The sequence below is a fragment of the Canis lupus genome, chromosome 24 (assembly GCF_003254725.2).
Source record: "Canis lupus dingo isolate Sandy chromosome 24, ASM325472v2, whole genome shotgun sequence".
Taxonomy (NCBI): domain Eukaryota; kingdom Metazoa; phylum Chordata; class Mammalia; order Carnivora; family Canidae; genus Canis; species Canis lupus.
The window spans coordinates 31,476,815-31,500,885 of NC_064266.1; the positions used below are offsets into that span (position 1 = coordinate 31,476,815).

The following is a 24,071-nucleotide window of genomic DNA, read 5'->3' on the forward strand; positions in this document are numbered from 1 at the left end:
TGTCAAGGTGAAAACAGATTTTCAAACTTGTCCTTCAGAAATAAGCCTTCTTAAAAAAAATAAATAGAAAGAAAAGGAAAGAATAGGGAAAGTTATTTTTCCATCTTGCTTAGATGGGGACAGTTTTGAATTTATTTTTTCAGATTGAACAATCGTTCCTCAAATGGATAGTGATAGGTGATCTAAAAAATAATCTTTAAAAACGTCGCCGAGTTGGGCATTTCCTCCGGGTGACATAACTCACTGTGACAGAATGCATTTAAATTCACGGAAAAGAAATTGAAAGGAGTGCAGCGTGGAAGGTGTTTGTGTGGACTGCTAGGTTCTTAACCCTCTCCTTTTACCATGCTCGCCCTTTCCCTCTTTGCCGCAGGCTGGTGGGCACTCCTATCCTTTCCCCTGCCCCGCCCCTTTCCTTCCCCTGGATCTCTTATAGGCACCAAGCCCTCAAACTATTTACTTTGCTGAAGGCAGGTCCTAGGACATGGCCTGCTGATAGACTGTAAGAGAGGGTTGGATTTCCTGATGAGCCGAAGAAAGAGGTGTTCAGGCCAGTTGGAAGCTGATGTTCTCTCTTTCTCTCTGGTTCTTGTCTGTTCCTGCACATGGTTAATGTAGTAACAAGGAGTAGGCTTTGCCTTGGGAAGGCCAGGGTGAGGCCAGACAGGGCTCAGAGCCCTGCTGTTCAGCTCAGGGTACTGGATCCATGCAATCTGTGCCACAAAACCTCCTGGTTCAGTAGGTGGCCTGTCTCCAAGAGGCAGAGCTCCTAGGGTTGTTGGCAAAAGTTTTGACGGACAGCATGGTACTCAAGATCCTAAAGTGTCTTTTGTGCGATATTTTCATTGCACTTCAGAAAGCATGTTCTGTTATCTATATACTTATCTCTCTTTTCCTGAATCCTGTTTTCTGTTGCGGCTCTGGCAAAATAAGGCGGCAGGTACCATCTTGAGGAAGAAGAGGCAGATTTGGTGCAAGTAGTGTCTTAGGCCAGATGTTCTAGAATCAGAGCCTGAGATGGAGCCTCTGGTATGTGTGATTTATCCAGGGTGCTCTTGGAAGGGAAGGAGTGCGGGAAGTGGGAGGAGAGGGAGGGCCTGAAGCTAGAGGCCAGCCTCAGCCTAAGCCCAGGGGGGCTCTAGAGCATGAATTGTATCACCGGGTTGATCCCCACTTGAGACAAGGCTACTGGCATTTGTGCTCCATGCCAGTTAGTCAGTGGCCACTGAATGTCAGTGGTTGGGGAGAGAGAATAACCTCGTGGGTGAGACAGATCCTGCCAGAGGCAACTCTCCAAGGAAGGGGACACTACTAGCCTTAGCAGCCAATACTCACCACATCTGGGGGCTATAGGCTTTGATCTAGTATGGGGGATACGGCTTGGGAGCCAGTGGCATCTACTAGAGGGAGAACCCCAACAAGACAAGAAAAGGAAGGTGGCTTGTGGGAGGGAGATAGGAAGTAGAGGAGAAACAAGTATGGCAGCCCATGTGTCTGGACCTTCCCTCTTTGGCCTGGAGATAGATTGGAGAGGCACTGAGCCCTCTAACAGGCCCCTGCCTTCCTGTCTGGGGCGCTAGGAGAAGAATGGCTGTGTAGAAAGACCCCTGAAAGCAGGAGTGCAGCAGGCTGAGGCTTCAAGCCAAGAGTCTATTACAGGACAGCTGTGGTGAGAAGTTAGGGTTCATAGTGAAGGCTTCTGCCAGGAAGTACCTGGGGCCATATGATGCAGCTGCAGTGCTGGTACCAGTTGAGGAGGGGGTTGAGGTATTCTGAGAAGACACCCACCCTGATATCTGAAGAAGAACAGATCACAGACTTAGTACCTGCTAACAGTGTCTGGGACCAGGCCGTGTGGTAGCGACAGCTGGTGTTCCACCTCCCAGTCATTCGTGCTCACCCTCCCGCAAGTGTAGAATTCCTGCTGGGAGGTGGCTGCCCAGAGAGGGACTACAGTTCCCAGTTAACCTTGTATCTGTGTCTGGCTCTGTGACAGGTCCTCACCAGCACGTGAGTGGAAGTCACGTGTGTCACTCCTGGCTGGTAGCTTTTAAGAAGTGGATGGGGGTGATCCCTGGGTGGTTCAGTGGTTTAGCGCCTGCCTTTGGCCCAGGGCGCAATCCTGGAGTCCCGGGATCGAGTCCTGCGTCAGGCTCCTGGCATGGAGCCGGCTTCTCCCTCCTCCTGTGTCTCTGCCTCTCTCTCTCTCTCTCTATGTCTATCATAAATAATAAATAAATAAATAAATATTAAAAAAAAAAGAAGTGGATGGGAACTTGTCTCTATTCTTCCAGTGGCTGTAAGAAGACTCTGTGATCAGAGAGGCTGGCAGAGCCAAAGATGGGAGGAGCCTTGGTTCTTGAATCATTACATGGAGGAGAGCTTCCCATAGACTAGGAATTGCCTCCTTGGGCTATTCTGTGAGCAATGTGGGGAAAATCTGTTGTGTGTAGCCACTGAAATTTGGGGCCTTATTTGTTACAGAAGCTAGTGTTGCCCTGACTCTGACAAGCCTGACCAGGCATTTCCAGCAGATCACATAATGTCCATATTGGCACTGGCACAGGACTGGCTCTTCATCTACTTCCACCCTTCACCACTCCCTGGGAGCAAAAGTTCATAGAAAGCCCCTTTTCAATATTCATGTGCCATCTTAGAAAGGAAGAGATGAGGGAAGACATCTGAAAGATTCATTAAAGAGAAACTGAGGTGAGAGATTGTTTAAATATTTGGTGCTCAAAGTGAAGTCCCTGGACCAGCAGTGTCATCACCTGGAACTTGTCATAAATGCAGATTCTCAGGCCTTGGGCCTCCTGAATCAGAATCTGCATTTTAAAAAGAGCCCCAGGTGATTTATGTGCACTTTATAAGCTTGAGAAGCTCTCCTTGGAGCAAGATATTATGTCAGAAAATATGCCTCTTGGCCAGGCAGACAGCTGAAGAGCAGCACAGCATATTCATTCATTCTTGTATTCATTATTTCGTTTGTTTTTTCAATCCGTTAGTTTTTTTTTTCAAATATTTTGTTTATTTATTCATGAGAGAGACACAGAGAGAGAGGCACAGACACAAGCAGAGGGAGAAGCAGGCTCCATGCAGGGAGCCTGACATGGGACTCGATCCCAGGTCTCTAAGGATCACATTCTGGGCTGAAGGTGGCACTAAACTGCTGAGCCACCTGGGCTGCCCACAATCTGTTACTCTTTAATGAACATCTGCTATTTTCCAGGCAACGTCCTGGAGAAGCAAGGGAGATACAGGCTCTGCCCTTGGAGAACTTGTTCTCTGTTCGGAAGCAAGGAGGGGCTGACATTAAACATCATGACTGTGAGAAGTACTACAAAGAAAATGTGCAGGTGACAATGAAAGCATAAAATGAGGTGCTGCCTCACTTGATCTGAGGGTTCAGAGAAAACTTCCGACAAAGTGACATTTAGAGTTAAGAAGGAAAAGTCAGCCAGGTGAAGAATGGGGTCAGCCATGTTCCAGGCAGAAGAAACTGTGTGTACAAAGGCCCTGAGGCAGGAAGAACCTTAGAGATCTTGAATAATTATAAGCAACAACAGCAATGACCCAGTCCTTGCTCTGAACTAGAGTAAGAGAGAGTGGGGTGAGATATAGGAGTGAGACCCTACAGGCCCTCTTAGGCCATGAGAAGCATTTTGGACTTTGTCCTAAGAACACAAGAGAATTTAAATCCTGGCTCAGCCACATATTAGCTGTGAGATGGTGGACAAATTACTAAACTTTTCAGCACTCCAGTTTTCTCATCTGTAAAAGGACAACATAGTGCCTATTTCATATCATAGGGTGGGTTTTAGGATTAAATGGGTCAATATGTGTAAAGGGCTTATACAGTGAATAGCACATAAGAATTTGCGATTACTATTGAAGAGTTTTAATCAGGAGAGTCATGTGATAAGGTTTGTGCTTCAAGAAATCCCTCACTGCATGAAGGGAAACTAGCCTGCAGGAAGGAGAGGCTGAGAGCAGAGGGCCCAGTTGGAAGACTTTGTTACCCTGGAGTGACATGCAGCTGGCTAGACCATGCTGGAAGCAGTGGAGCAGAGGATACATGATGAGGAATTGGTGACTTGTGGGATGTGTGCCAGCAGGGCGAAGGGGGACGGGACAGGAGTCAGGGATGGCTGCCAGGTTGCTAAGTGGCGCATCTTGGTGGGTGGGAGTGCCAGGCTTTCAGTAGAAGCTGATGAATTAAATTTTGGACATGCTGAGTCTGAGATGCCCTTGAGACATGAAGATGGATATATTGAACAGGGAGACAAGATGCTGGGGCTGCAGTACATATGTGGGAGCTGTTAGCATGTGGATGGCAGTTAAAAGCATTGGGAAGAGATGAAAGTACTCATGTGGTATTGGACATGTTTTGAGTTCGAATCTCTACCAGCTGTATGGTTGGGGGAGAGTTACTTTAGCATCTTTGAGACGCTGTGTGTGGTCTGAAAAATGAGGCTAATGATATACCTGCACCAAAGGGCTGTGTGGGATGTAACTGAGGTAATGTGTCTAAGACACCTGTCACTTGGCTCAGTCAGTATTAATCCCTTTTCTCAGTCTATCTCCCTTCCTCACTCATCACACACTTTTTTTTTCCTACTTTGGTTTCTGAAGCAGCTACATCCAGGGCCTGGTGCTGGCCTGCTTGCACTTGCAGCTCAGGTACTGAGCCCAGAGTGGTCCACGTCCAAATGGGAACACCGTGGATCACCCAAGGCTGCCAGATGTGTAGAGAGTGAGTCATGCTGTGAAATGAACATTGGCTTCTGAGTCAGTGGGACTTGATTTAAGTCTCATCATCTCTGCCTCCCACTTGTTTGAGACCTCAGGCAAGTCTTGTACCTTTCAGAGCCTTGGGCACTTCATCTGCAGGGTGAAAACTTAGGTGATTCTACTCTGTATTAGTTTGTGAAGACTGCTGTCACAAAGTGCCACAAGTTGGGTGGCTTATAACAACAGATATTCATTTGCTGACAGTTCTGGAGGCTAGAAGTCTAAAATCAAGGTGTCAGCAGGGCCATGCTTCTCTGAGACCCTGAAGAATCTTCCCTGGTCTCTTCCTAGCTTCCGATGGTGGCCACCACTCCTTGGTGTCCTGGCTAGCAGCTGTAGGACTCTGATCTCTGCCTCTGTTCTCACAATGGCCTTTTTCTCTGTGTGTCTCCCTGTGTCTTATCTCTTCTTGTAAGAACCCCAGCCACATTGGACTAAGAACCAGCCACCCTACCCCAGTGTACCTTCGTCTTAACTATCTCTGTGGTGACCCCGTTTCTAAACAAGATCACATTTTCAATTACTGGGGTTAGAACTTCAACAGATCTTTTTGGAAGGACACACACAGTTCAACCAATAATACATTTCTAGTCTTCTTTTCTCTGAATTAGTAGCATGTGAGGGGGAATAAAATCTACATGGAGGAGAGAGCTGGGGAACGTTAATTATATTTTTACTTGTTGGAAAACAGTTTTCTGATGGCTAGAAATACACGTTCTTTCTGTTAATTATGGTCTCCTTGTGGCAGGTAATCATTGCAGGTGAAAAGACATTTTATTGAAAGAACAAACAGAAAGGTAAGAGCTGGACCCTGATACCCCTGGAGAGAAAATGTCTGTGCTTAATTGGGAAATGCAAACTTTTCTGCCCTCTATGCTTTCTGGCAAACGCTATAGGTTGGGAGCAGGGCCAGGTAGCAGGGGAATTGTCTTTCTGCCACTGTTAAACTGGGCCACTAGACATCGTTTGCCTTCTGTATGGGCAACAGTACACCTTTGCCCTCCTGCTCCAGGGAAAAGCCAGTTCTGATTATGAGAGTTTCTGATGTTCTCACCGGCCCATACAGTACCCTACTAGTCCATTCCATTGAAAAGGTCATGCTGTTGGGGCACCTGCGTGGCTTAGTCGGTTGAGCATCTGCCTTTGGCTTGGGTCATGATCCCAGAGTCCAAGGATTGAGCCCTGCATTGGCCTTCCTGCTCAGTGGACAGTCTACTTCTCCCTTTCCCTCTACCCCTGCCCACCTGTCCTTGCACTTGTTCTCTCTCTTTCTCTCTCTCTCAAATAAATAAAATCTTAAAAAGAAAAGAAAAAAAGTTATGCTGTCGATCCTAGAGAGTAACAAGGAACCCATGGGCTAGAGGTCTTTTGGGGCCTCAAAAATTCATGGGTCAATTGTGCTCCTTAATATTGTACCCAATATGAATTGAAAAGTTACATTCAGGGGGTCCCTGCGTGGCTCAGCGGTTTAGCACCATCTTCAGCCCAGAGTGTGATCCTGGGGACCTGGGATCGAGTTCCATATCGGGCTCCCTGCATGGAGCCTGCTTCTTCCTCTGCCTGTATCTCTGCCTCTCTCTCTGTGTGTGTCTCTATGAATAAATAAATAAAATCTTAAAAAAAAAAAGAAAAGTTACATTCATACAAAAACTGTGCACAAATGTTTATAGCAGCTTCATTCATAATTGCCAAAACTTGGAAGCAACCAAGATGTTCTTCAGTAGCTGAGTGGATAAACAACCTGCAGTATGTATATCCACTCAATGGAACATTATTCAGCCATTAATTCAGTGATAAAACAACAAAAAAAGAGCTCTCAAGCCATAAAAAGACAGGAGAAATCCCTAAAGGCGTGATGGTAAGTGAAAGAAGCCAGTCTGATAAGGCTACATATTGTGTGATTCCAGTTTATATGACATTCTGGAAAAGTCAAAACTTTGGAGCTGGTAAAAGGATCAGTGATTGCCAGGGAGTGGGAAGAGGGAAGGAGTGAGGTGGAGCACAGAGCATTTTTAGGGTACTGAAGCTATTTTGTATAACACTGCAAAGGTGGATATGTGATGTCATCCATTTGTCAAAACCCTACAACACAAAGAGTGGACCCTAATTAAACTGTGGAATTTAGCTATTAGTACTGTATCAGTATTGCTCATCAGTTGTAATGAATATACTACCCCGTGTAGGGTGTTAGTGATAAGGGGCACTGTGTGGAGGACTGAAAGTGTATGGAAACTACTTTCTGCACAATTTTTCTGTAAACCTACAAGTGCTCTAAAAAACAGTGTCTGTTACAGAGATACAAACAGAGAAACCTCATGACCAGTCACTTTGGGGAAGCTCCGGGGGCTTCAGGGGTGGCACCTGTTTGGAGCTGCCCCTATGCAGCAAAAGGCACCAGGGCCTGATGTAGCTCTTCACATCTGGGTGGCCTATTTCAACCAGTGCCTGTGCTGTCATGCCACCACTTCCAAATGGCATTCCAGGTGAGAGGAGGTTCCACAGCTGGTCTGGACTACTGTGTAAGTGACCCCACCTCTTGACAGGTCTGGTGGTCCACTGGGTGCTGTTTGCTGCTCGTGGAAAGTCTTGAGACTCCCAGCGGTGTTAGGCAAGGAGGAGGGCATATAGCAAGACTTGCCTTGGGCACAGAATTTAAGAGGATGTCCCCAAAAAACTCAGTAATCAAGATGGATAATGTTTTCACTGTTTTTTTTTTGTTTGTTTGTTTGTTTTTGTTTTTTTAAAAGTGAATGTAGAAATATCTATCATGAAAGTATCAGAACATTTAGTAAAACAGGATTTGGCCCTGTGTTTCCCTGACTTTGCCTCATTTGCCTCTCCCTTATCTTGGTCCTGTCAGATCTTATATTGATTCAATATTTTGATATTTGATTCATCATAGTGTTTTGTATTGATTTTTGTTTTAAAAATCATTTCAACTATTTTATTTTATTTTTTATTTTTTATTTTTGCCTTTCTTACTGAGATTTTAGGCACCTCCCTTAAATTTTGTGCCCAGGGCAAGTGTTTCATGTGCCTCACTCTTGTCCAGGCTAAGCTCCTAGGCTTCTCAGTTATCAGGTTAATATATTCATTTCATTTATATTCAATAAATATTATTAAATACCTACAATGTGCCTTTTACCAGTGGATGAGCTAACTCGCCCCATGGCTATGGATCTCCCTCCTTCCTGGGCCAGCACTTGCTCAGGAAACTCATGGCCAAACGGCCACAACAGCCAGCATGTACCCAAGACCCAGCCCTCCTAGGCCACCCTGATTGCTCAGTGCTCAGTGTTCCAGCAGCAGATGTCTGCCTCAGTCCCTCAGCTATCACACCTCATTGAGGGGACCTGGTGGCTAGATGGTTAATTGGCCCTCATTTGCTTTGGAGGAGTAGCAATTTGTTTCAGCAGAATAGACACTTGTTCTGGATTTCCATTTCCGTCAGGTCCTGGCAGTGTCCCTATCCTCAGACTTGCTAAATGCGACTTCATAGCCACAATATTCCCTCTGGCCACAGCAAGAACAGTGAGGCAATGAGCAGTGAGGTACTCATGGGATTTGCTATTTTTACTAAGTAGACGCAGAAGCAGCCAGCCTGGTGGAAGAAGTAGCCCGTTGAAGACTCAGCTCTGCCAACTTTAAGGCTGGGCTGCTGTTCTGCAGGACACAATATATGCTCTGAAGTAACAACTGGTATTTAATGTTTTGTCTTCCATGGCCAGAATACACAAGTACTTCCCCTTGACTCTGGATTTGTTTTACTCAGAGACCTTGAATTAGAGCTGAGACTTGCCCAAGTCATTTCCCTACCCAGCAGTCCAGCCTGTGGTCCTATGTTGGCATCTACTATTTTTCACCATCTTCTTCCTCTTTCAGCTAGGGATAGCCCCCAGACTTTTGGGAACCACCTAGATTCTAGCTCTAAACTGGAGGACTGCAGAACCAGGACATTTTTCTATCTTCACAGTACTCATGCTCTCCAACTAGAAACCTAATATCCAGATCCTCTGTGGCCCTACAGTCTGCCCTGAGCAAAGGGTTACTATGTACAGGAGTATAGATTGTGTACTACATAAACCCAGAAGGCACTACTCAAATGGAATAAGATGTGAATGATGCCCTTTGAATTGTGCAATACAGCAGCCTTGTCTGAGAAGTTAGGCATGAGATGACCACACCCTTAGGGAACTTGTACCAATATATTGAGGGGAAGGGATACAGCAGACTGACTCTGGTACCTGAGGTCAATGTAGTGGTCATAATGACAGCAAAAATCCTCATGACAACCCTGTTAAGTGACGTTAATATTATCCCCATTTTACAGATAGGGAAACTGAGACCCAGTGAAGTTGGACAATTTGCCAAGGATGCACAGCTGAAACATGTTAGAGCCGGGATTTGAACCCAGGTAATCTACCTCCCCAGCTTTTGCTCTGAAACATGATCTACCACTGTTGTTCCCCCTGACCTCTTGATTTCAAGACTGAGAACTGGATCTGCCTCAGAAGAACCCAAGACCTTGCCAGGACACTAAACATACTATAGGGGAAGGAGATTGGAAACCAGACAATCTGGTACAGACATACTCTACCATGTAACAATGTGACTTTGGCCCCATCCCCAAATCTCTCTGAGTTATCTATTCAAATGGGCCTTTGATGGTGAACAGGTCTTGCACACTTACTGGTTGCCAAGCACAGCTAAGACTTCAATTACATGACCTCAGTCCTCATAGCAGGTCTTCTTGGGACCCTTGCTGCATGGGCCCCTAGCCTGGAATGGAGTCTAAATAAGGTGTGTGTGGCAGGGCTTTTGAAGTCTCAGTGTCCATGTACACACATTCTTTGGCAAGAGTGATGATTCTAAATCTGTGGAGCCCCTACTTTGTATGAGGTACTCTGCTAGGCACTTCATGTACAGCATCTCTTTTACTCCTATAAGCAGGCCCTGTTCTGCCCGCTTTCAGATGAAGATATAGAGGCTCAAAGATGTGAAATAACTTTCTCTGGGTTGCAAAGCTTAGTTTCAACCAGGGAAGGCTGACTGCAGAGCCTATCCTCTTGATAGCACCCAGTGGACTCTCCAAATGGTCCTATTTCCCAGGCTTCAGCATACCACCTGCATTAGATGGGAACATGGGAGTAGGCTGTGGGGAGAGGTAGAGAAACTCAAAGGAAAGAAGGCTAATTATTGTGACAGCAGAAGCCTACACCATCTGTGTGATTGGTCCACAGTTTCACCAAAGGGTGGGTTTTGTTGTTCCTCATGATCCAGAAAATTGGGAACACGGTGGTGCCAGGGAGGCCAAATCTGCCTCCTACTGAAAGACATTGGGCATAAGGGGAAGGAAGGCCTTGGAAGGCTGAGTTTTTTCCTTTACTCTTGCCAAGGGCTCCTTTTCTATTTCATCTTCATTTGGGGCCATTGAGAGGGAAGAATGAAGTTATAAAAAGACTTGCTTCCAAGGCATTGTCATTAAGACGCCTCTTTGTTTGCTGGCTTCTGCTGTGTCTTTACTAACAGCATTTGCAATGTGGGGGGACTTGTATCACAGCCCTAGAGAGGCCCAGGCACCCATATGGCCATGCAATGCTCTGGATGACCCTTTCACACACCATGACAGTGGGAAACTGAGATGCATAGGGATGTGTGACAGGATTTGGGGTGAAGAGAGAAGCAGACTATTTGGCCCCTTGGAGTGGGGACAGGAGCATTGGGCAGGGTTGTTGATCATACTCTAGGGGATTTCTCTCAAACTGGAAATATTTTTTTTAAGATTTTATTTATTTGAGAGAGAGAGTGAGTGAGAAAGAAAAAGCATGAGCAGGAGGAGGAGCAGAGAGAGAGAGGGAGAAGCAGACTCCCCACTGAACAGGGAGCCCAATGCGGGGCTCAATGCCGGGACTCCAGGATCATGACCTGAGCTGAAGGCAGACACTTAATCAACTGAGCCACCCAGGCACCCTCAAACTGGAAGGATGTTTGAATGGTGGGAAGTCAAAAATCAACAAAGGTGTATTACCCAGGGATGAGGCATGACCTTCAGTCTTGGCTTGTAGGCGATACAAGAGCTGTGGGGGTGAGGAGCACCCTGGGATGAGTTCTGCTCTAAACATCTCCCTGGTCTGTGGTTATGCTCTGTACCTACTCACTGTGTGACCTCAAGAGGTCTCTCAGTCTTTGCCTTGGTTTCCTCATGTGCTATTGGGATAGTGAAACCAACTGTTGGAGCCTATGGTGTTACTACTTTGGTAGTGTGTGCCTGCCTAGTTTCTTCCCCATGTCCCTTCTAGCTCCCTACTCTACATGGTGGTCATGGGGCTTCCATCTCAGCTTTGCTGGTGCCCAGCATAGGGCCTGGCTCAGAGTAGGTGCTGAGGAGGTAACCCATATTAACAAATTCATGAAGAAATAAATGCTGATAAATAGACTGCTTGTGTGGATATAAGCTGAAAGGAGATGTGTGGGTTCCATGTAAATGTACAAAAGCCCTTTGGGAGATATGCCATTCCATCTATCTTGGAATTTTCATCTTGATATATTTCACATGATGAGTGATGCTTTGCCCTGAAAAACTGGAGCCCTCAAAAGAAATGGCCATATAAATGTTATATATTTATATGAAAAAGTAAAGAATTTTTGTTCTTTGGGTAATTAGAATTTGCTCTGTTTATTCTACTTTTTATTTTTTTTATTTATGATAGTCACAGAGAAAGAGAGAGAGAGAGAGAGAGGCAGAGACACAGGCAGAGGGAGAAGCAGGCTCCATGCACCGGGAGCCCGACGTGGGATTTGATCCCGGGTCTCCAGGATCACGCCCTGGGCCAAAGGCAGGCGCCAAACCGCTGCGCCACCCAGGGATCCCCCTTTACCGCTTTAGTTGGGTTTATTCCTAGGTATCTTATGGGTTTTGGTGCAATTGTAAATGAGATCTATTCCTTGATTTCTCTTTCTTCTGCTTCATTGTTAGTTATAGACAGGGATTGGAAGAATAAATCTTGTTAAAATGTCTATGTTACCCAAAGCAATCGACATATTCAATGCAATCCTTATCAAAATGCCATCAGCATTTTTCACAGAGCTGGAACAAATAATCCTAAAATGTGTATGGAACCAGGAAAGACCCCAAATAGCCAAAGTAATGTTGAAAAAGAAAACCAAAGCTGGAGACATCACAATTCTGGACTTCAAGCTGTATTAGAAAGCTGTAATTATCAAGATAGTATGGTACTGGCACAAAAATGGACACATAGATCCATGGAACAGAATAGAGAACCCAGAAATGGATGCTCAATTCTGTGCTTGACTAATCTTCAGCAAAGCAGGAAAGAATATCCAATGGAAAAAAGACAGTCTCTTCAACAAATTGTGTTGGGAAAATTGGACATCCACATGTAGAAGAATGAAACTGACCATTTCCATACACAACAATAGACTCAAAATGGATGAAAGACTTAAATGTGAGACAGGAATCCATCAAAATCCTCAAGGAGAACACAGGAAGCATCCTCTGTGACCTTGGCTGCAGCAACTTCTTTCTAGACATGTCTCCAAAGGCAAGGGAAACAAAGGCAAATGAACTATTGGAACTGCATCAAGATAAAAAGCTCTTGCACAGCAAAGGAAACAGTTGACAAACCAAAGACAACTGACAGAATGGGAGAAGATACTTGCAAGGGCTAGGATGCAAAATCTACAAAGAGCTTATCAAACTCAACACCCAAAGAATAAATAATCCAATCAAGAAATGGGCAGAAGACATGAACAGGTATTTCTCCAAAAGACATACAAACAGCCAACAGACACAAGAAAAAAAAATCTCAACATCACTCAGCGTCATGGAAATACAAATCAAAACCTCAATGAGATACCACTTCACATGGCTAAAATTAACAACATGAAAACAACAGAAAACAACATGTTGGCAAGAATGGGGAGAAAGGGGAACCCTCTTGCACTGTTGGTGGGAATACAAGCTGGTGCAGCCACTCTGAAAAACAGTTTGGTTGTTTCTCAAAAAGTTGAAAATAGAGTTACCCTACAATCCAGCAATTGCACTACTGTGTATTTACCCCAAAGATACAAATGTAGTGATCCAAAGGGGCACCTGCACCCCAGTGTTTATATTTATAGCAGCAATGTCCACAATAGCCAAACTATGGAGAGAGCCCAGATATCCATCAACAGATGAATGGATAAAGAACACACATATACACAAAATGGAATGCTACGCAGTCATTAAAAAGAATGAAATCGGGGGAGGAGCAAGATGGCGGAAGAGTAGGGTCTCCAAATCACCTGTCTCCACCAAACTACCTAGAAAACCTTCAAATTATCCTGAAAATCTATGAATTCGGCCTGAGATTTAAAGAGAGACCAGCTGGAATGCTACAGTGAGAAGAGTTCGCGCTTCTATCAAGGTAGGAAGACGGGGAAAAAGAAATAAAGAAACAAAGGCCTCCAAGGGGGAGGGGCCCCGCGAGGAGCCGGGCTGAGGCCGGGGCGAGTGTCCCCAGGACAGGAGAGCCCCGTCCCGGAGGAGCAGGAGCTGCACCGACCTTCCCGGGGGAAAGGGGCTCGCGGGGAGGTGGAGCAGGACCCAGGAGGGCGAGGATCTCCTCGGGTTCCCGGGGACAGTAACAGAGCAACTGCGCGCCCAGGAGAGTGCGCCGAGCTCCCTAAGGGCTGCAGCGCGCACGGCGGGGCCCGGCGGGACCCGGAGCAGCTCGGAGGGGCTCGGGCGGCGGCTCCGCGGAGGGGGCTGCGCGACGGGAGCAGCTCGGAGGGGCTCGGGCGGCGGCTCCACGGAGGGGGTTGCGCGGCCCGGGAGCGCGAATCCAACAGCACAGACCGGAGGCACAGGGCGCCGGGACACAGCCCAGGATCCCGCCTCCCCCGGGACAGGCAGAGGCCGGGAGGGCCCAGGACAGCGAGGACGCTCCTGCCCCAGCTGAGCAGATCAGCGGCCCCGCCCGGAGCCTCCAGGCCCTGCAGACGGAGTTCCTGCCGGAGCTGAATCCAGGTTTCCAGAGCTGCCCCGCCACTGGGACTGTTCCTCCTGCGGCCTCACGGGGTAAACAACCCCCACTGAGCCCTGCACCAGGCAGGGGCACAGCAGCTCCCCCAACTGCTAACACCTGAAAATCAGCACAACAGGCCCCTCCCCCAGAACACCAGCTAGACGGACAAATTCCAGGAGAAGCCAAGGGTCTTAAAGAACACAGAATCAGAAGATACTCCCCGGTGGTTCTTTTTTTGTTGTTTTGTTTTGTTTTCTTTGTTCTGTTTTGTTTTTTTTTTTTTTTGTTTTGTTTTGCTTTTTGATTTGTTTCCTTCCCCCACCCCCTTTTTTTCTCCTTTCTTTTTCTTTCTCTTTTTCTTTTTTTTTTCCGTTTTTTTTTCTCTTTTTCTTCCCTTTTTTTTTTTTTTTCTTCTCTTTCTCTTTTCTTTGCTTCTTTCTCTCCTCTCTTTTTCTCTTTTCCCCAATACAATTTGCTTTTGGCCACTCTGCACTGAGCAAAATGACTAGAAGGAAAACCTCACCTCAAAAGAAAGAATCAGAAACAGTCCTCTCTCCCACAGAGTTACAAAATCTGGATTACAATTCAATGTCAGAAAGCCAATTCAGAAGCACTATTATACAGCTACTGGTGGCTCTAGAAAAAAGTATAAAGGACTCAAGAGACTTCATGACTGCAGAATTTAGAGCTAATCAGGCAGAAATTAAAAATCAATTGAATGAGATGCAATCCAAACTAGAAGTCCTAACGACGAGGGTTAACGAGGTGGAAGAACGAGTGAGTGACCTAGAAGACAAGTTGATAGCAAAGAGGGAAACTGAGGAAAAAAGAGACAAACAATTAAAAGACCATGAAGATAGATTAAGGGAAATAAACGACAGCCTGAGGAAGAAAAACCTACGTTTAATTGGGGTTCCCGAGGGCGCCGAAAGGGACAGAGGGCCAGAATATGTATTTGAACAAATTCTAGCTGAAAACTTTCCTAATCTGGGAAGGGAAACAGGCATTCAGATCCAGGAAATAGAGAGATCCCCCCCTAAAATCAATAAAAACCGTTCAACACCTCGACATTTAATTGTGAAGCTTGCAAATTCCAAAGATAAGGAGAAGATCCTTAAAGCAGCAAGAGACAAGAAATCCCTGACTTTTATGGGGAGGAGTATTAGGGTAACAGCAGACCTCTCCACAGAGACCTGGCAGGCCAGAAAGGGCTGGCAGGATGTATTCAGGGTCCTAAAGGAGAAGAACATGCAACCAAGAATACTTTATCCAGCAAGGCTCTCATTCAAAATGGAAGGAGAGATAAAGAGCTTCCAAGACAGGCAGCAACTAAAAGAATATGTGACCTCCAAACCAGCTCTGCAAGAAATTTTAAGGGGGACTCTTAAAATTCCCCTTTAAGAAGAAGTTCAGTGGAATAGTCCACAAAAACAAAGACTGAATAGATATCATGATGACACTAAACTCATATCTCTCAATAGTAACTCTGAATGTGAACGGGCTTAATGACCCCATCAAAAGGCGCAGGGTTTCAGACTGGATAAAAAAGCAGGACCCATCTATTTGCTGTCTACAAGAGACTCATTTTAGACAGAAGGACACCTACAGCCTGAAAATAAAAGGTTGGAGAACCATTTACCATTCGAATGGTCCTCAAAAGAAAGCAGGGGTAGCCATCCTTATATCAGATAAACTAAAATTTACCCCAAAGACTGTAGTGAGAGATGAAGAGGGACACTATATCATACTTAAAGGATCTATTCAACAAGAGGACTTAACAATCCTCAATATATATGCTCCGAATGTGGGAGCTGCCAAATATATAAATCAATTATTAACCAAAGTGAAGAAATACTTAGATAATAATACACTTATACTTGGTGACTTCAATCTAGCTCTTTCTATACTCGATAGGTCTTCTAAGCAAAACATCTCCAAAGAAACGAGAGCTTTAAATGATACACTGGACCAGATGGATTTCACAGATATCTACAGAACTTTACATCCAAACTCAACTGAATACACATTCTTCTCAAGCGCACATGGAACTTTCTCCAGAATAGACCACATATTGGGTCACAAATCGGGTCTGAACCGATACCAAAAGATTGGGATTGTCCCCTGCATATTCTCAGACCATAATGCCTTGAAATTAGAACTAAATCACAACAAGAAGTTTGGAAGGACCTCAAACACGTGGAGGTTAAGGACCATCCTGCTAAAAGATAAAAGGGTCAACCAGGAAATTAAGGAAGAATTAAAAAGATTCATGGAAACTAATGAGAATGAAGATACAACCGTTCAAAATCTTTGGGATGCAGCAAAAGCAGTCCTAAGGGGGAAATACATCGCAATACAAGCATCCATTCAAAAACAGGAAAGAACTCAAATACAAAAGCTCACCTTACACATAAAGGAGCTAGAGAAAAAACAGCAAATAGATCCTACACCCAAGAGAAGAAGGGAGTTAATAAAGATTCGAGCAGAACTCAACGAAATCGAGACCAGAAGAACTGTGGAACAGATCAACAAAACCAGGAGTTGGTTCTTTGAAAGAATTAACAAGATAGATAAACCATTAGCCAGCCTTATTAAAAAGAAGAGAGAGAAGACTCAAATTAATAAAATCATGAATGAGAAAGGAGAGATCACTACCAACACCAAGGAAATACAAACGATTTTAAAAACATATTATGAACAGCTATACGCCAATAAATTAGGCAATCTGGAAGAAATGGACGCATTCCTGGAAAGCCACAAACTACCAAAACTGGAACAGGAAGAAATAGAAAACCTGAACAGACCAATAACCAGGGAGGAAATTGAAGCAGTCATCAAAAACCTCCCAAGACACAAGAGTCCAGGGCCAGATGGCTTCCCAGGGGAATTTTATCAAACGTTTAAAGAAGAAACCATACCTATTCTCCTAAAGCTGTTTGGAAAGATAGAAAGAGATGGAGTACTTCCAAATTCGTTCTATGAAGCCAGCATCACCTTAATTCCAAAGCCAGACAAAGACCCCGCCAAAAAGGAGAATTACAGACCAATATCTCTGATGAACATGGATGCAAAAATTCTCAACAAGATACTGGCCAATAGGATCCAACAGTACATTAAGAAAATTATTCACCATGACCAAGTAGGATTTATCCCTGGGACACAAGGCTGGTTCAACACCCGTAAAACAATCAATGTGATTCATCATATCAGCAAGAGAAAAACCAAGAACCATATGATCCTCTCATTGGATGCAGAGAAAGCATTTGACAAAATACAGCATCCATTCCTGATCAAAACTCTTCAGAGTGTAGGGATAGAGGGAACATTCCTCAACATCTTAAAAGTCATCTATGAAAAGCCCACAGCAAATATCATTCTCAATGGGGAAGCACTAGGAGCCTTTCCCCTAAGATCAGGAACAAGACAGGGATGTCCACTCTCACCACTGCTGTTCAACATAGTACTGGAAGTCCTAGCCTCAGCAATCAGACAACAAAAAGACATTAAAGGCATTCAAATTGGCAAAGAAGAAGTCAAACTCTCCCTCTTCGCCGATGACATGATACTCTACATAGAAAACCCAAAAGTCTCCACCCCAAGATTGCTAGAACTCATACAGCAATTCGGTAGCGTGGCAGGATACAAAATCAATGCCCAGAAATCAGTGGCATTTCTATACACTAACAATGAGACTGAAGAAAGAGAAATTAAGGAGTCAATCCCATTTACAATTGCACCCAAAAGCATAAGATACCTAGGAATAAACCTCACCAAAGATGTAAAGGATCTATACCCTCAAAACTATAGAACACTTCTGAAAGAAATTGAGGAAGACACAAAGAGATGGAAAAATATTCCATGCTCATGGATTGGCAGAATTAATATTGTGAAAATGTCAATGTTACCCAGGGCAATATATACGTTTAATGCAATCCCTATCAAAATACCATGGACTTTCTTCAGAGAGTTAGAACAAATTATTTTAAGATTTGTGTGGAATCAGAAAAGACCCCGAATAGCCAGGGGAATTTTAAAAAAGAAAACCATATCTGGGGGCATCACAATGCCAGATTTCAGGTTGTACTACAAAGCTGTGGTCATCAAGACAGTGTGGTACTGGCACAAAAACAGACACATAGATCAGTGGAACAGAATAGAGAATCCAGAAGTGGACCCTGAACTTTATGGGCAACTAATATTCGATAAAGGAGGAAAGACTATCCATTGGAAGAAAGACAGTCTCTTCAATAAATGGTGCTGGGAAAATTGGACATCCACATGCAGAAGAATGAAACTAGACCACTCTCTTTCACCATACACAAAGATAAACTCAAAATGGATGAAAGATCTAAATGTGAGACAAGATTCCATCAAAATCCTAGAGAAGAACACAGGCAACACCCTTTTTGAACTCAGCCATAGTAACTTCTTGCAAGATACATCCACGAAGGCAAAAGAAACAAAAGCAAAAATGAACTATTGGGACTTCATCAAGATAAGAAGCTTTTGCACAGCAAAGGATACAGTCAACAAAACTAAAAGACAACCTACAGAATGGGAGAAGATATTTGCAAATGACATATCAGATAAAGGGCTAGTTTCCAAGATCTATAAAGAACTTATTAAACTCAACACCAAAGAAACAAACAATCCAATCATGAAATGGGCAAAAGACATGAAGAGAAATCTCACAGAGGAAGACATAGACATGGCCAACATGCATATGAGAAAATGCTCTGCATCACTTGCCATCAGGGAAATACAAATGAAAACTACAATGAGATACCACCTCACACCAGTGAGAATGGGGAACATTAACAAGGCAGGAAACAACAAATGTTGGAGAGGATGCGGAGAAAAGGGAACCCTCTTACACTGTTGGTGGGACTGTGAACTGGTGCAGCCACTCTGGAAAACTGTGTGGAGGTTCCTCAAACAGTTAAAAATAGACCTGCCCTACGACCCAGCAATTGCACTGTTGGGGATTTACCCCAAAGATACAAATGCAATGAAACGCCGGGACACCTGCACCCCGATGTTTCTAGCAGCAATGGCCACGATAGCCAAACTGTGGAAGGAGCCTCGGTGTCCAACGAAAGATGAATGGATAAAGAAGATGTGGTTTATGTATACAATGGAATATTACTCAGCTATTAGAAATGACAAATACCCACCATTTGCTTCAACGTGGATGGAACTGGAGGGTATTATGCTGAGTGAAGTAAGTCAGTCGGAGAAGGACAAACATTATATGTTCTCATTCATTTGGGGAATATAAATAATAGTGAAAGGGAAGGGAGAAGAAATGTGTGGGAAATATCAGAAAGGGAGACAGAACGTAAAGACTGCTAACTCTGGGAAACGAACTAGGGGTGGTAGAAGGGGAGGAGGGCGGGGGGTGGGAGTGAATGGGTGACGGGCACTGGGTGTTATTCTGTATGTTAGTAAATTGAACACCAATAAAAAAAAAATAAACATAAAAAAAAAAAAAAAAAAAAAAAAAAAAAAAAAAAAAGAATGAAATCTTGCCATTTGCAACTAAGTGGATAGAACTAGAAGGTATTATGCTAAGCGAAATAAGTCAGAGAACAACAAATACCAGGTGATTTTATTCATATGTGGAATTTAAGAAACAAAACATGAATATAGGGGAAGAGAAGGAAATATAAAATAAGATGAAAATAGAAAGAAAACCATAAGAGACTCTTAACTCTAGAAAACAAACAATGTTGTTGGAGGGGAGGGGGGTGGGGAATGGGATAATTGAGTGATGGATGTTAAGGAGAGCACTTGATACAATGAGCACTGGGTGTTATATGCAACTGATAAATCACTAAATTCTACTAAAATTAATAATACAGAATATGTTAGCTAAATTGAATTTAAATAAGAAATTTTAAAAAATAAAAAAAGAAAATTAAAAATACGTATTTTGGTTATCTGAATTACCAAATATATGCTTTTCTTATAAATCACAGTATCACAGTCTTACAGACTCTTATATGGCTTTGCTTTTCTCTGAGAAGGGAGCCAGTGGAGGGTTTTGAGTGGGAGTGGTTTGATTTGACTTAACTTACAAAAGGATCCTTCTGGCAGCCATATAAGGATAATGTGGAAAGTGGCAAGGTGGAAGCAGAGTGAGGAAAGAGGTATTCCAGTGGTTCAGGTAAGGAATGACAGCTCAGACCAGAGTGTTGGTGATAGAAGTGGTGACAAAGGGTTGGATTCCGCATCTACTTTGAAGTGTAATGCCCCATAATTTGCTGTCAGTAAAAGAAAGATGTCAGGGATGACATGACGGTTTTGGATCTGAGCAATGAGAACAGTGGTGTTACCCTTTCCTGAGATGGAGATGACAATAGGAGGAACAGCTTTGAGGCACAGAAGAGCAGTAGGATATTGGGAGCTTGGCTTTGGACAAGGTGTTTTTGAGGCACTGGTTAGATACATGAGTGGCAGCGTTGAGTGGGAGGCAGTTGGATGTGCAACTATGGAGTTCTGGGCTGGAGGTATAAATGGGAAACTCTCCATTGTATATGGACCTTTTTAAGGCCTTTGAAAATAGTTGTCAAATTCCTTTTCAGAAAGGTTCATAAACCAATGCTCTCTCTAGAGGATAAGGAGATTCCCAAACTCTAGCTGTTGCTTTAAAAAAATTCATGCTGATTTGATAGGTAAAAGATGATGTCTCAATATTTTACTTTGCATAATGTGAATTTCCAGTGAGATTAACTTCTTAATGTTTTTTGACTATTGCTCTTTCATCTCCTGTGAATTGCATGGTTGTGTCCTTTTGTCCATTTAAAAAGTGGGAATGACATATTGTCTTCTTCATATTGTAGTTAGCAGAAGAAATCTTCAATACTATGCTGTTAGGTGACAGTTTTTCTGAATTTTAATTTTGTTTATAGTGCTTGCTGATGTATGAAAGGTTGGCATATTTGTGTAGTCAAGTATATCATCTTTTCCTTCTTGGGTCCTTTCTTTTGTTTGGAAAGCCTTCTCCTAATATCAGAAAAAATATTAATCTATATTTTATTCTAGTTTTTTTATAGTTTAATTAAAATAATAACTCTCTGATTCATGAAATTTATTTTGATGTATGGTGCCAAGCCTTGAATTTTTTCCTGCCCCAAATGGTTAATGAGTTGTTCTTGCATAATTTATTGGCCATTCTGCAACATTTCTTATGAATTTAAACGTCACTTTAATCGATACTAAATTCTTGCCTAGACTAGGGCTTGCTTCCAGGCTTTTAATCTTTTCATGGCTATGTCTATTTTTCTACACTGTTTTAATTATTATAATTTACAACCCACCTAATATCTGGTAGATCAGATCCATTATTTATTTATATTTTTGAAAATTTTCTTTATTATTCAGCCTCTTTTATTTTTATATTGAAACTTTACACTTAACATTTTTAAGTTCCAGGAAGTTTCCAGCCAAGTTTTAATTGCAGTTCCATTAAGCTTACACATTACTTTGACAGAATCAATAGATTTGTAATACTGTTTTCCCACCCTTCTTGAATATACCATTACAGGCCTTCCTTCATGTCCTTGATATTCTTTTGTTGCTTCTTCAAATACTAATACACATATCTTGATGGTTTTATTCCTAAGAAAAAAACCAAACTCTCTTCCACCCCTTTATCTAATCTATCTTCTATTACAGTGGTTCTCAATGAGCGATTTTGTGCCCCATGGACATTTGGCAATGTCTGGAAATATTTTTAGTTGTCAAACAGGGGACCCGGTACTGGTGTCTAGTGGGCAGAGGCCAGGGATGCTGCTAAACACTCTACAATGCCTAGGATCGTCCCCATAACAGAGAATTATCTGGCCCCAAATTCAGGAGTGCTGAGGCTGAGAAACCCTCATCTATTTATGTGGTGCCTCGAGTCTTTTCCCCATGGATTGTCCTTCTGGTATAGTGGTATTTTGATTGGTGACAGAGGTAAGTCTGTTAAGTGTCACAAGGGGTACCTGTCCCCTGAATGTCTTCTTTGTTCCCTGAGACAAGCAGCCTCCTGTGAGAGGCTGTACCCCTGTTCTGCATGGCTGGTGGCCAAGAGATATGCAGTCCTCAATTGTCACTCAGTCTGTCATGAGTTTGTTCTAGACTCCTGATATCCTAAAGGAGGCCAGTTTTCCAGAAGGATACCAAGGAAGACCCAAAAGGAAACCCATGGTTCTATTTATTTTTAAACTTTTATTATTTTTTAAAGATTTTATTTCTTTATTTTGAGAGACAGATAGGGGGAGCATGAATCAGGGTGAGAGGGAGAGGGAGAAGTAGACTTCCTGCTGAGCAGAGCCATACCACGTGAGGCAGCTCAATCCCTGAGATCATGACCTGAGCCAAAGGCAGGTGCTTAACTGAGCCTCCCAGGAGCCCCCATGGTTTCATTTAAATAAACGTAATGAAGGGGCCAAACTCACTTTAGGTGACAGAAATTTGAGAAGTAGTTGCCGGGAGGAGAGGATAGAGGACTGGTAGGGCCACAAGAACTCTCTGGGAATTGTTTCTGGCATAATGGGTCTGGGTGTCAGATGGAATGTTTTCTTCAGAGCTTTTTATTCCTTAAAAAAAAAAAAGAAAAAAAGAACTACAACCATAGTGGAAGGGAGCCCCTTTGTATGCTTCCCAATCTCATTCCCTTTCCTGTCTCCCCAGAGGAGGCCAATGTTCCAGAGGTTGGTATCTTTCATATCTACATTTTTGTATTTTTCTAAACAGTATAGTCTGTTTTTCAGTATTACATTTAAAGTATCACATTGTGTATATAATCCTGTAATTCTCTTCCACTTACTATTTTTATATCTATTAATTCATTTTAACTGCTATATAGCATTCTATTGTGTGTGTATACTTCCACTTATCCAGTTTCCTATTATTGGACATTTAGGTGGTTTCCAGTTGTTTTTTATCATAATGCTTCAGTGAACATCCCTACTGTGCCTGTATATTTATTTTGTAACCAGTCAGAATATTGTTTTTCAGTTGGCCCTCTTGAGTTCTCTAGAAAGACAATATTATCCTGAGCTAAAAATTATACTTTTGTTTCTTTCTCTCTTATAGTTATGATTCATATCTATTTCTGGTCCTTTTACATCACTTAGAAATTTCAGAACAATAGTAAATAGCAGTGAGAACAATGGCCATCCTTGTTTTGTTCTTGACATTAATGAGGTGGCCTCTTGAGTTTCCCTGTTAAGGATGATTTGGGCTTTCAGTTTGGTATTGATATTATTTACTATGCTGAGGTATGGTAATCTTTTTTTTACCTAAGTTTATTAGGAATTAAAATCATAAATGAATTTTATAGACTAATTTCAATATTATTATCATATACCATTTCTTATTTGGATTAGTATAGTAATAGAATATTGAAACAACCCTAAAGTTTTTTGATGTATATTGTTCTTCAAATTTTTTTTTTAAGATTCTTATTTATTTATTCATGAGAGACAGAGAGAGAGAGAGAGAGGCAGAGACACAGGCAGAAGAAGAAGCAGGCTCCATGCAAGGAGCCTGATGTGGGGACTCCATCCCGGATCCCAGGCTCATGCCCTGAGCCAAAAGCAGACGTTCAACCGCTGAACCACCCAGGCATCCCTGTTCTTCTAATCTATTGCAAGATTACCTTTGCCAATATTTTGTTTAGTACTTTTGCATATACAACATATTGAGTATGATTAGGCTTTTATTTAGTTAATTTATTTTGGCTTTAAGTCACGGTCACAAGATTTTTTCCTTTTTTTTTTTTTTTAAGATTTTATTTATTTATTCATGAGAGATACAGAGAGGGAGGCAGAGACACAGGCAGAAGGAGAAGCAGACTCCATGCTGGGAGCCTGATGTGGGACCCGATCCTGGGACTGCGGAATCACACCCTGAGTCGAAGGCAGATGCCCAACTGCTGAGCCACCCAGGCGTCCCACAAGATTTTTTCCTATGAGTACATTATTAAGGTTTAACTTACATACAATAAAATGTACAGATCCTAAGTGTACAACTTGATCATTTTTAACAAATATACACACCCCAGTAGCCACCACCTAGATCAAGATATGTAACATTCTCATGGCCCCAGAAAGTTTCCTGCTCCTTCCAGGCAGTCCTCCAACCCCTGCCCCCCAGCAACCATTTCTCTAATTTTTATCACCACACATTAGTTTTGTCTGTCCTTGAGCTTTATGTAATTGGTATCATATAATTTATACTCAGTGTCTGGCTTCTTTCATTCAA

General features: G+C 43.0%; 1 long non-coding RNA gene across 1 annotated transcript in view; it reads left to right on the forward strand.

The window, feature by feature from the left end:
- LOC118352158 (uncharacterized) overlaps positions 1–24,071 on the forward strand; it is a 130,640-nt gene that overhangs the window by 35,003 nt on the left and 71,566 nt on the right. The window contains exon 4 of the long non-coding RNA XR_007405699.1: positions 9,122–9,205. This is a non-coding gene — a long non-coding RNA (uncharacterized LOC118352158). The remainder of the gene's footprint in view (positions 1–9,121; positions 9,206–24,071) is intronic.